Source organism: Acomys minous, assembly GCF_964271855.1.
Source record: "Acomys minous genome assembly, chromosome: 15".
NCBI classification, from domain to species: domain Eukaryota; kingdom Metazoa; phylum Chordata; class Mammalia; order Rodentia; family Muridae; genus Acomys; species Acomys minous.
In genome coordinates this window covers 57,774,238-57,783,065 of record NC_140497.1, presented here as the reverse complement: position 1 = coordinate 57,783,065, position 8,828 = coordinate 57,774,238, and positions in this window count along the sequence as shown.

Genomic DNA, 8,828 nt, shown 5'->3' with positions numbered 1-8,828 from the left:
GACTTTGCGCACTACCCTCTCTTTGTCTTTGTCCCAGGATAGGTTTGAAGCAATACTAACTTTGTCACCTTCATCAACAGCTTTGGTCTATCATGTTGACTGGTTGTGTTTTGTTTTTTCATATAAACCCTCCCACCCGGACTTTAATGGCTCCATCCATTCCTGGAAGCTGCTGGAAATTCAGCCAGGACGGGAAGAGGAAGGCAGGAGGGGAAGGGAAGGGGAGAGGAGAGGAAAGGGAAGGGTTTGTCTCTCTCCATCTTCTGAATCTCTTCAGGAATCCTCCCAGTCCTGTTACAGATCGCTGACCAGACGATAGGCTTTAGGCTGCAGCCATAGAAGGAAGACTTCACCATAGAGAGTCTTCGTCAGGGCAGTGACTCGGGGGTCAGCTGAGGAAGTGGGCAGAGCAGAGCAGAGGGCACCCAGCTCTCACCGCCCTGCTGTAGCTCCTGCATTCACTCTCTGCTTGCACTTGTCACTGACATTATTTTACTTTTTCCATTTTTACTGAAACTATCTATCTTCCAATTCACTAATGTTATTCAACCAGTATCAGTTTCTTTTCACTCAAAGCATAAAAAGATGTATTGAAGATACAGCTAGGTGAGTATTCTGTGCCTGGCCAGCGAGTGTGAGGACCAGAGTCTGGTCCCCAGCGGCATGTGCCAGGCGTGATTGTGTAAGCCTTTAACCCCAAAACTGGAAAGCAGGCAGGAAGATCAAGAATTCAAAGTTGCTACATATTGAGTTCAATCCAGCCTAAGCTACATGTGACCCTGCCACAGAAACAAACAAACAAATTTAATTAATTAATTAAAATTCTTAGGAAGGATTTACTCGTTCCCTTGTTTTAGACAATTGAATTTGACAAGCATATAGTTTATGCCCCTGTGAAACTGACTTTGTGTAGTGGAAGATTTTGGATTCTTTAAAAACTCAGTTGTGTTATGTAAACAGCCTTTTGTTTCAATCCCAAGTGTAGGATAAGGAGATGCTTTTAGTTTGTCCACATCTGATAACTGCCTCATGCTGGGCACGATCTTTGCCAGCTGGTGAAAGCCTGGTGCATCTCAGAGAGGGGTGGGGTCTTTGGCAGCTGCAGTTAGTGGAATTCTGAGGGCTCAGAGAGGATATAAATATCAGAGCCTGGAGAGAGAAGGCAGCTTGGGGGAGATGGATGGAGAGAGGGAAAAGAATGCTTCAAAGACACTTCAAGACACTCTGAAGGAGAGAACAAATTAAGGAACACAGTTAAAACAATTTAAAAACTTGTGCCTACAATGTTGAGCGCATTGCCTCTAGTAAAGTTCAGTTTTCTACTGTAAAATATTGAAATTTAAAATTATCCTTAGAAAGATGTTCCACTGTATTCCACTCATAGCATAGCTGGGATGCTGAAAGTCCATCAAAGGTCCATGTGTCAATGGTTTCACTCTCCCAGATGGGGCTATAGGGCTGTGCTGTGTGCCTTTAGGAAGAGGAACTTTGTGGAAGGTCATTAGGACGCCTCTGAAGTGGAATGTTGAATCTCATCCACTTCCTTTTGTCTTCTTTTGCTTCCTGGACATGGTGTAAATGGTTTGTTCTGCCACATTCTCCCACCAACGCCATCCAGCACTCACCTTGACTCTCAAACCGTGCATCTGCCCACTCTTGGGATATGAGACAAAATAAGCCTTTGTTCTTTATAAGTTAGTTGTCTCGGGTATTTGGTTATAGGAGTAAAAAGTTGACATATACACAACACTATAAATAGCAAAAAGTAAAAATAACATTTCACAGGATTTGAAACTTCAAACACCTCAGAGTATGTCAATTAAAATAAAACTTCCACTTCCACCGGAAGTAAGCACACTAGAGTGCTTCCTGCTGTGCCCTAGGAAAAGGCTAATGTGTGTTGTATCTGCTCTTTAGGTGGTTCCATGAGAAAGCAGAGTAACGTGTCGAGAAAGAATGTGAATGAAACAGAGAGGGAAGGACTGCAAAAGAAGGGCTGGGGCTACATCTCAGTGGAAGGACACTTAGCTCCCACGCACAAAGCCCCACAGCTCTGAAGTTTGCAAGGGAGTTGGGAGAGAGCCACAGTTTGGGCTACATCTCAGTGGAGGGACACTTAGCTCCCACGCACAAAGCCCCACAGCTCAGGTTTGCAAGGGAGCATGGGAGAGAGCCACAGTTTTAATTGAGGAAACACAAGTAGGATGGATGAAGGGCAAATGAAAGAAAATCCATCTATCTTAGAAGGGTGACAGCATGAGACAGGAAGAGGCCAGAGCTGGGAGACAGGAAGTCAGAGATGTTCACATCTTCCTGCTCGGAGTTCTCAGAAAACAGCAGCTAAGAACCCATCTTGCCTTACGTCTTGCTTAGAACCCGGTGAGGTCCCCGGTTCTGGTGCATTGGCTTAAAAAACTCAACATTGGCCTGTAATGCACTCACTTTCTTGGAGAAAAAAAACAACAAACATATCCATGCTCCTTTGTACAGGGCAGACAGTCAGGTAGAAACTGGACTAAGTTGTGGCAGAAAAATATGGAGGAAAGGCAGGAAGGACACTCAACCCTGAAGTGTCAACAAAGATTAGAACAAACGCTAATAACCCCCAAATCTTAGCCAATATGTCAGCAGAACCCCCCAAGACCAGGGTAGTCAAACCTCAGTGCATCTCAAATGATGGGCACCAAGACTCGTGATGTCCAGCTGGTAACTCACCTAGGGACCATCTTGAAGAAGCGTTGGGGAAAGAAAGAATTTAAAATACTAAGAAATGATTCTCTCAGACACTGGATCAAACATAAGTTTAATCCATGGGTCTAAACTGGAGTAGGGTCAGTCCACTCCCTGGTGATAGGACGGAGAAGGCCCGGGAAACCTGTTTATCAGCCCTTTATTCCTCTGATTAGAGAGAGGCCTTTTGTGGACTGGACGGAACACAAAATTATAGTAACCAAAGGGATCTGCACGGCATGCTTACATCTACGGCAGTCCTCCTGCATGTCTCACGTGAGTGCGTCTGCTTGCCTCTCTCACCATTCTACAGCCGATGAATGAAGGGACCTGAGTCACACGCTGGGAAGTAACAGAACTCAACGGAAGGATCTGATGTCTCCAGCCATGTCTTCCCTGTGCACCAAACAAGCAGATGTAACAGGTCTAGATGTTCCCACCAAGGACTGCAAAGCTGGTACCCTCTCTCAACACGCTGCCACCCCTCACTGCTCCCAAGGGTAAGCGCCGGACTGCCTTGGTCATTGTGCCAAGTCTGTCTGCCTCTGCTTCAGTCTTCTCCCCAAGCATCTGCGAAGCCCTGCTAAAGCTCCAGGCCCAATTTCTCATTTCATTTCATGCCAGGGACACAGAATTGGCAGTTTTCTCCATCCCACAAAGCTTCCCTGTGGCTACAGTGATGTGATTCAGCTAAAACTCAACTCAAACACACCAAGTGACACACACCAACTTGACCTGTAACAGTGGTCCTTGCTCTTTCTTGCTACTTACTGGAAAACCATATTTGAACCCTTACTGAAGCCAAATGCCTGCAGACCCAGCCACATTGTCATCCAAAAAAAAAAAAGGCATTTGTCATTTCCTAAACTAGTTACAAGGCAAGTTCAGGTTCACAGGAAGCCCCCAAGGTCAGACAGTATTTACAAGACTCCAAGGTATGAGCTGTGCTCCCTTTAAGGTAGACAGGGAATCTAGAATCAAGATGAAGGTTTCTAGACCCACCCCTCCTGGCCCGTGGCCTCCAGCTGCTCCCGTTTCATTAGGGTTGACTTCTCAAAGCCCTCAGATCTAATTTCGCAGCAGGCTAAGTCTGGTGCTGATTAACGTTGTGGTGAGAGCATCTGGCAGTCAGAGAGGTGGATGGTGCAAAGCAAGCCCCTGTAGGTCCATGCCGACATAAAGAGCCAGCGAGCTGCCTGTGAGTTCTCCAAGCTGGGCTCCCCATAAAACCACAGCTTGTGCCCTGCCTGTGTTCGTATACTCAAGTTAATTGAATTTTTAATTATTAAAAAGCGAGAGCAGCCAGAAAAACGATTTACCAAACAGGGTATTAAAATATGAATAGTGTTCAGACTCCACTGTCATCTGTTTTAATGGGAGAATTGGGGGAGGGGCCACGGCTGTGACCATTCCAATTTTGCTAGACTTTTTCCACAGCAGAGGAGAAAGCCTTCAGCATTTGACTTCCATTAAACCAGACAAAATACCTGTGTTTGGAAATACTCCCATTTGACATCAAAATTGGCTGTGCGTGGAAGAAATGGAACCTTACTTCCTGTCTCAGAGCCGCAGGGCAAAACAGAGCAGAAATTAGACCGGTTGCTTGGCTCTCATAGGATGGGGATCCAGCAGAAACAGTCTCATTGCTGAAGAAAGAGGTGGTGAGCTCTTCATGACGAAAACAAAAGTGGACAACCCTTACCTCATGGTTCTTAGTTTTTCCTCCTATCTTATAACCTTGCAAAGTATTTCAAAATTGGGGCGATGGCATATGGTGAGATATTCCTGGTGTGGTTCACTGATGGGAGGGTGTTTGTTTATTTTTTAATATATATTTTTATTTATTCGTTGTGTGCCTGTGTACATGTATCTGCGTTTAGAGCTACCTACTGAGGTCAAAATAGGTTGCTAGGTCCCCAAGGAGCTGAGGTTGCAGGTAGTTCTGAGCCCCTCGATATGAGTGCCAGGAACCCAACTCCAATCCTCCACAGAACGGCAAGCACTCTGAGCCATCTCTCCAGCCCCGCTTGTTTTCTTCTGAATCCACAAGCAGTTATCCAGTGTTATGAGTACAGTGTGATGTTGTAATATCCATATATTATATAACTATCAACTCAAATAAATAAGTCGCTCTATCACTTCAAACACTTACCGTTTTGTGGTGAAACGTTCAAAACGCTTCCCTTGGCTGCCTTAAGGACACCTCCAAACCGTCTGCTCTCTTTGCCACTAAATAAAAACACTGCATTTTATGCACGATTGGAATTACTTTTTTTTTTTTTTTTAAATGGCTTCAATGCATCTTGTAGGAAACCCTTTCTGTCCTCACAACCTGCACACACTACTTGCTCCTCCATCACTAAGAAGAGGTGCTGACCCAAGGTTACAATGCTGGAGTGCTTAGAATGCCCATGTATCTTCTTTGTCCTGCTGTATCTGTCAGAGGCCCCGATCCTCTGCCTCCGCACCAATGGAGACATGGTCCTATGACTGAGGCTGCTCCTCATCCGAGGACACACCCTGGGGAACAATTGTGGAAGCTCTTGAAAATGGAGATTCTGGGTCTCAGGGTGAAACCTCTCGCCCAGCTGAGATGCAAAGAGATCCCAAAACAGAAATCTCCCTGAACGCAGGACTGCTGAGAACAAAATGCCCTTAAGTCTCTGACATCCTGGGAGGATTTGTCATCCTCCTGAAGGGAGCATGGCATCCTATGTCTGAAGAGTCTGACTTGAGGATTTACAGCTGGCATCCACTCCACTCTGAGAGGCATGGATGGCTTCAAGCATCATGGCTGTCCAGACTCTGAACCCTCCCTGTTTGACACGAGCTTCTCTGCCAGGGCACTTCACCCATTCAAGTCAAAACCATGCAGAGCAGTCTCCAGCTTGTGTCGCGCCAGAGTCTGAGGTGGGCAGTATGTTCGTGCGCTTCCGAAGAAAAGACCAAATCCCATCCTGCTTGGGCTGGGCCTGAACAGTGCTGGTCTAAGTCAGGAGGGAACCATGCCTGGGGACGGGCAATATCTTTATCTTAGGGCACCCTAATCTCCCGTTACTTGGACCCCCATGTTCTCTGGGGAGCCAAGGCTCTGACAGAGGGCACACCCAGCTGCCTTCTCTCCACAAAGTTCAGAGAATATTCTGTTTAATGTCACACTGTCCCTGTTCCTCCCTCCATGCTTGCTGTGCCTCCCCCTGGGCTCTGGGACTTCAGAGTTCAAAGCCCCTGGGGCTGGGGCTGACAGTGCAGGCAGGACTGTGGGATGTTGGGGTCATCACAGAGCAAGCACCTACCCCTGCACCCCAGCATCAGCTGATTGTGACTACAAGACACTAAGGAGCTTCTCGCCTATGGGAAATTTTAGAGAAAGGCCAGGGATGGCGCGAGGAGAGCACAAGTGGACAGTTTGATATATAAGACTTGGCCAATAGGCTGGACCCATCCCCTGTTCCCATACATGTTATTTTACATGTAAAGGTTTTGAGGGGGGAACACTGAAGTGCAGCCACGCCTGCGCACGCGCGCGCACACACACACGCGCGCGCGCCATGCATATCTGAGCACTTGGAAGGCAGAGGCAGGTGGATATCTGTGAGCTTAAATCCATCCTAGTCTACATAGTGAGTACCAAGTCAGCTGGGGCCACTTAGAGTCAATCTTCAAAAGAAAAGGAAGGAAGGAATAGAAAGAAAGAAAAAAGAAAAATTTGGTTCATATTGTCAGACTGGGTTTTACTGTCTAAAAGCTTGAAAAGGTATAGCAAAATTCTATATTTCCCCCTAAATTGCTGAACTATATTTATATTTATGAATTATAGTATACTTCTTTTATCTGGGTGGCAGATATGTTAGTTCAAAGTCTGACCAGGCAGCCCAAGATTGGTCCTGGTCTTTTTAAATCTAATTTTCTTAAGTTTTGGGGTTTTAAAAAAATTTATGTGTATGGGTGTTTTCGCTGTCCCAAGTGGATGCCTGGGATCCATGGAGGCCAGAAGAAGTAATCAGATCTCCTGGAGCTGGAGTTACAGGCAGTTATAAGCCACCCTGTGGTTGCTGGGAATGGAACCCAGACCCTCTGCAAGATCAGCCAGTGCTCCTAACTGCTGAGTCCTCTCTGCAGCCCCTGGGTTTTTTTTTCTAACATTAAAAATCAAAGCAGAAGCTTGCTGGTGGTCCAGTGGTGGACATCATGCATGGAGTCTGGGTTTGTGGAAAGGAGGGGGGAAGGCTTCATTGGTTCCACAGCTTTTCTACCACCGTTAGCATATTTAGAAATTAATGACTATGTTTAAATGCATTTAATTCTCCGGGAAAGTGGATCTTCACAGAGAGGTGGCTTGGCGGGGCCTCTCCAAGCAAAACCTGAGTACTTCTTAGTTTTCAGAGACTGCAGAGTGTTAGTGTTAGGGTAATTTTGCTTAAGACAGCTCTCCAACATAGTCAAAAAGATACACATTGCAGAACCCTCAGCCAAAGAATGCACAGTAGAGCTGCATCCGGCAGTCAGCAGGCCTCCAGCATGCATCAGTATATGTCTTTCTGTCTTTTCAACACAAGATGCTCTCTTCCAGTACAAATAAAGATATTTTACTCAAATAAGACAGCCTCTGGTTGCTGGATTCTGCATTTATTCACTGCCCCCTTGAAAGATTAGGCACACTATTTTTAGAGCAGCACTAACGACATCTGTATGTCAGGCCGACAGTTCACATCCATGATCGTGGTGGGACTTGAAATACCTTCAGGACTAACGTGAAAGTGGGCTGGTGTAACTCATGCCCACGCACAGCCATGCCAGCAGACACAGAAGCTGAGCGAGTCATTTCTCACACCCACCACTTTTACGATTCCATGACGACAGAGATAAGTTACTGATTTATGTTGTTTTATTGGGAGGAAAATGTCACTTCTTGGGTCTGATTGTTTCCAGCAGGACTTAACAAACAGACACAAATCACAGTGGGTCTCCACGAGCCCAGCCAAGCTGGTTTGCAGACAACCAGGTACATCCGGAGCTTGGAGACTGCATTCTCATTCTCTCTTAAGATACTAACACAGCTCATCATACTTTTATCCTGTTGTTTCTTGATGCTGTGTTAAAACATTATTACTGAGTTATTGGCATCTAAAGCAACTGTTTAAATTACCTCACTTGAATTCAAATGCTGGTCTGTTATGTTTTTCCTACAGAAGCCAGAAAGAAAGAAAAAGAAAGAAACAAAGAAAAAGAAAAACTGGGGTGGGGGTGCTGCTCTCCTCTTAGACGAGGCTTTCCAAAAACTTTGAAGATGTCCTTTAAACCCTCCCTGAAGCCTCCTCCCACCCCCCACCCCCCACCCCAGCTTCACTGCGGGCCCTGGGTGCTGCACAGCTGCAGGGCACACTGCTCTCAGTGTGATCTGTCTCAAGCAATAACACTACTACAGTTCTCACACTTCGGCTGCCAGTTCGATTCTTCCCGACGAGAGATTTTATTTATTCCCAGTACAAACCAGCTGGTCTCGGAGCACATTGGTTAGGACCGTTTTTGCTTTGGTTTGCAGGATTTGTTTTGTTTTGATTTTTTTATTATTTTTTTCAATTGTAGTAAGATTTTTCAATATAGTATTATTTATTATCGCTTTGAGAAGTTATATAAGCAAACAATGTGTTTTGATCATATTTGCCCCAGCTCCTCTTCTGAACTCCGCTAGATCTAGTCCCCATTTTCTCCCCACTCCATCCCAAGATTGGGCTTTTTTTTTTAAACCATCTGTCAAGTCTAGTCCATGCTGCTCACATACTCAGTGGGGCCATCCACTGGATTGTGATCAATCTACCCGACAGCCACACCCCTAAGAAAAGAGATGTTCCCTCCCCTGGATGCCCTCAACTGTCAATAGCTTTTCAGGGGTCCAGAGTCAGGAGCCCTCCTCTACCCACGCTAGATGTTAACTTGATCTTGAGCCGAGCAGAGTGTCATCAGAACAGATTCAGACGGCTAAGAGATGTTTTCATAAATGTTCACCATCCTTATTCATCAGAGGAATGCACGTTAAAACTGTTTTTAGATTTCATCTCACCTCGATCCGAATGGCTAATATTAACAAAAGACGA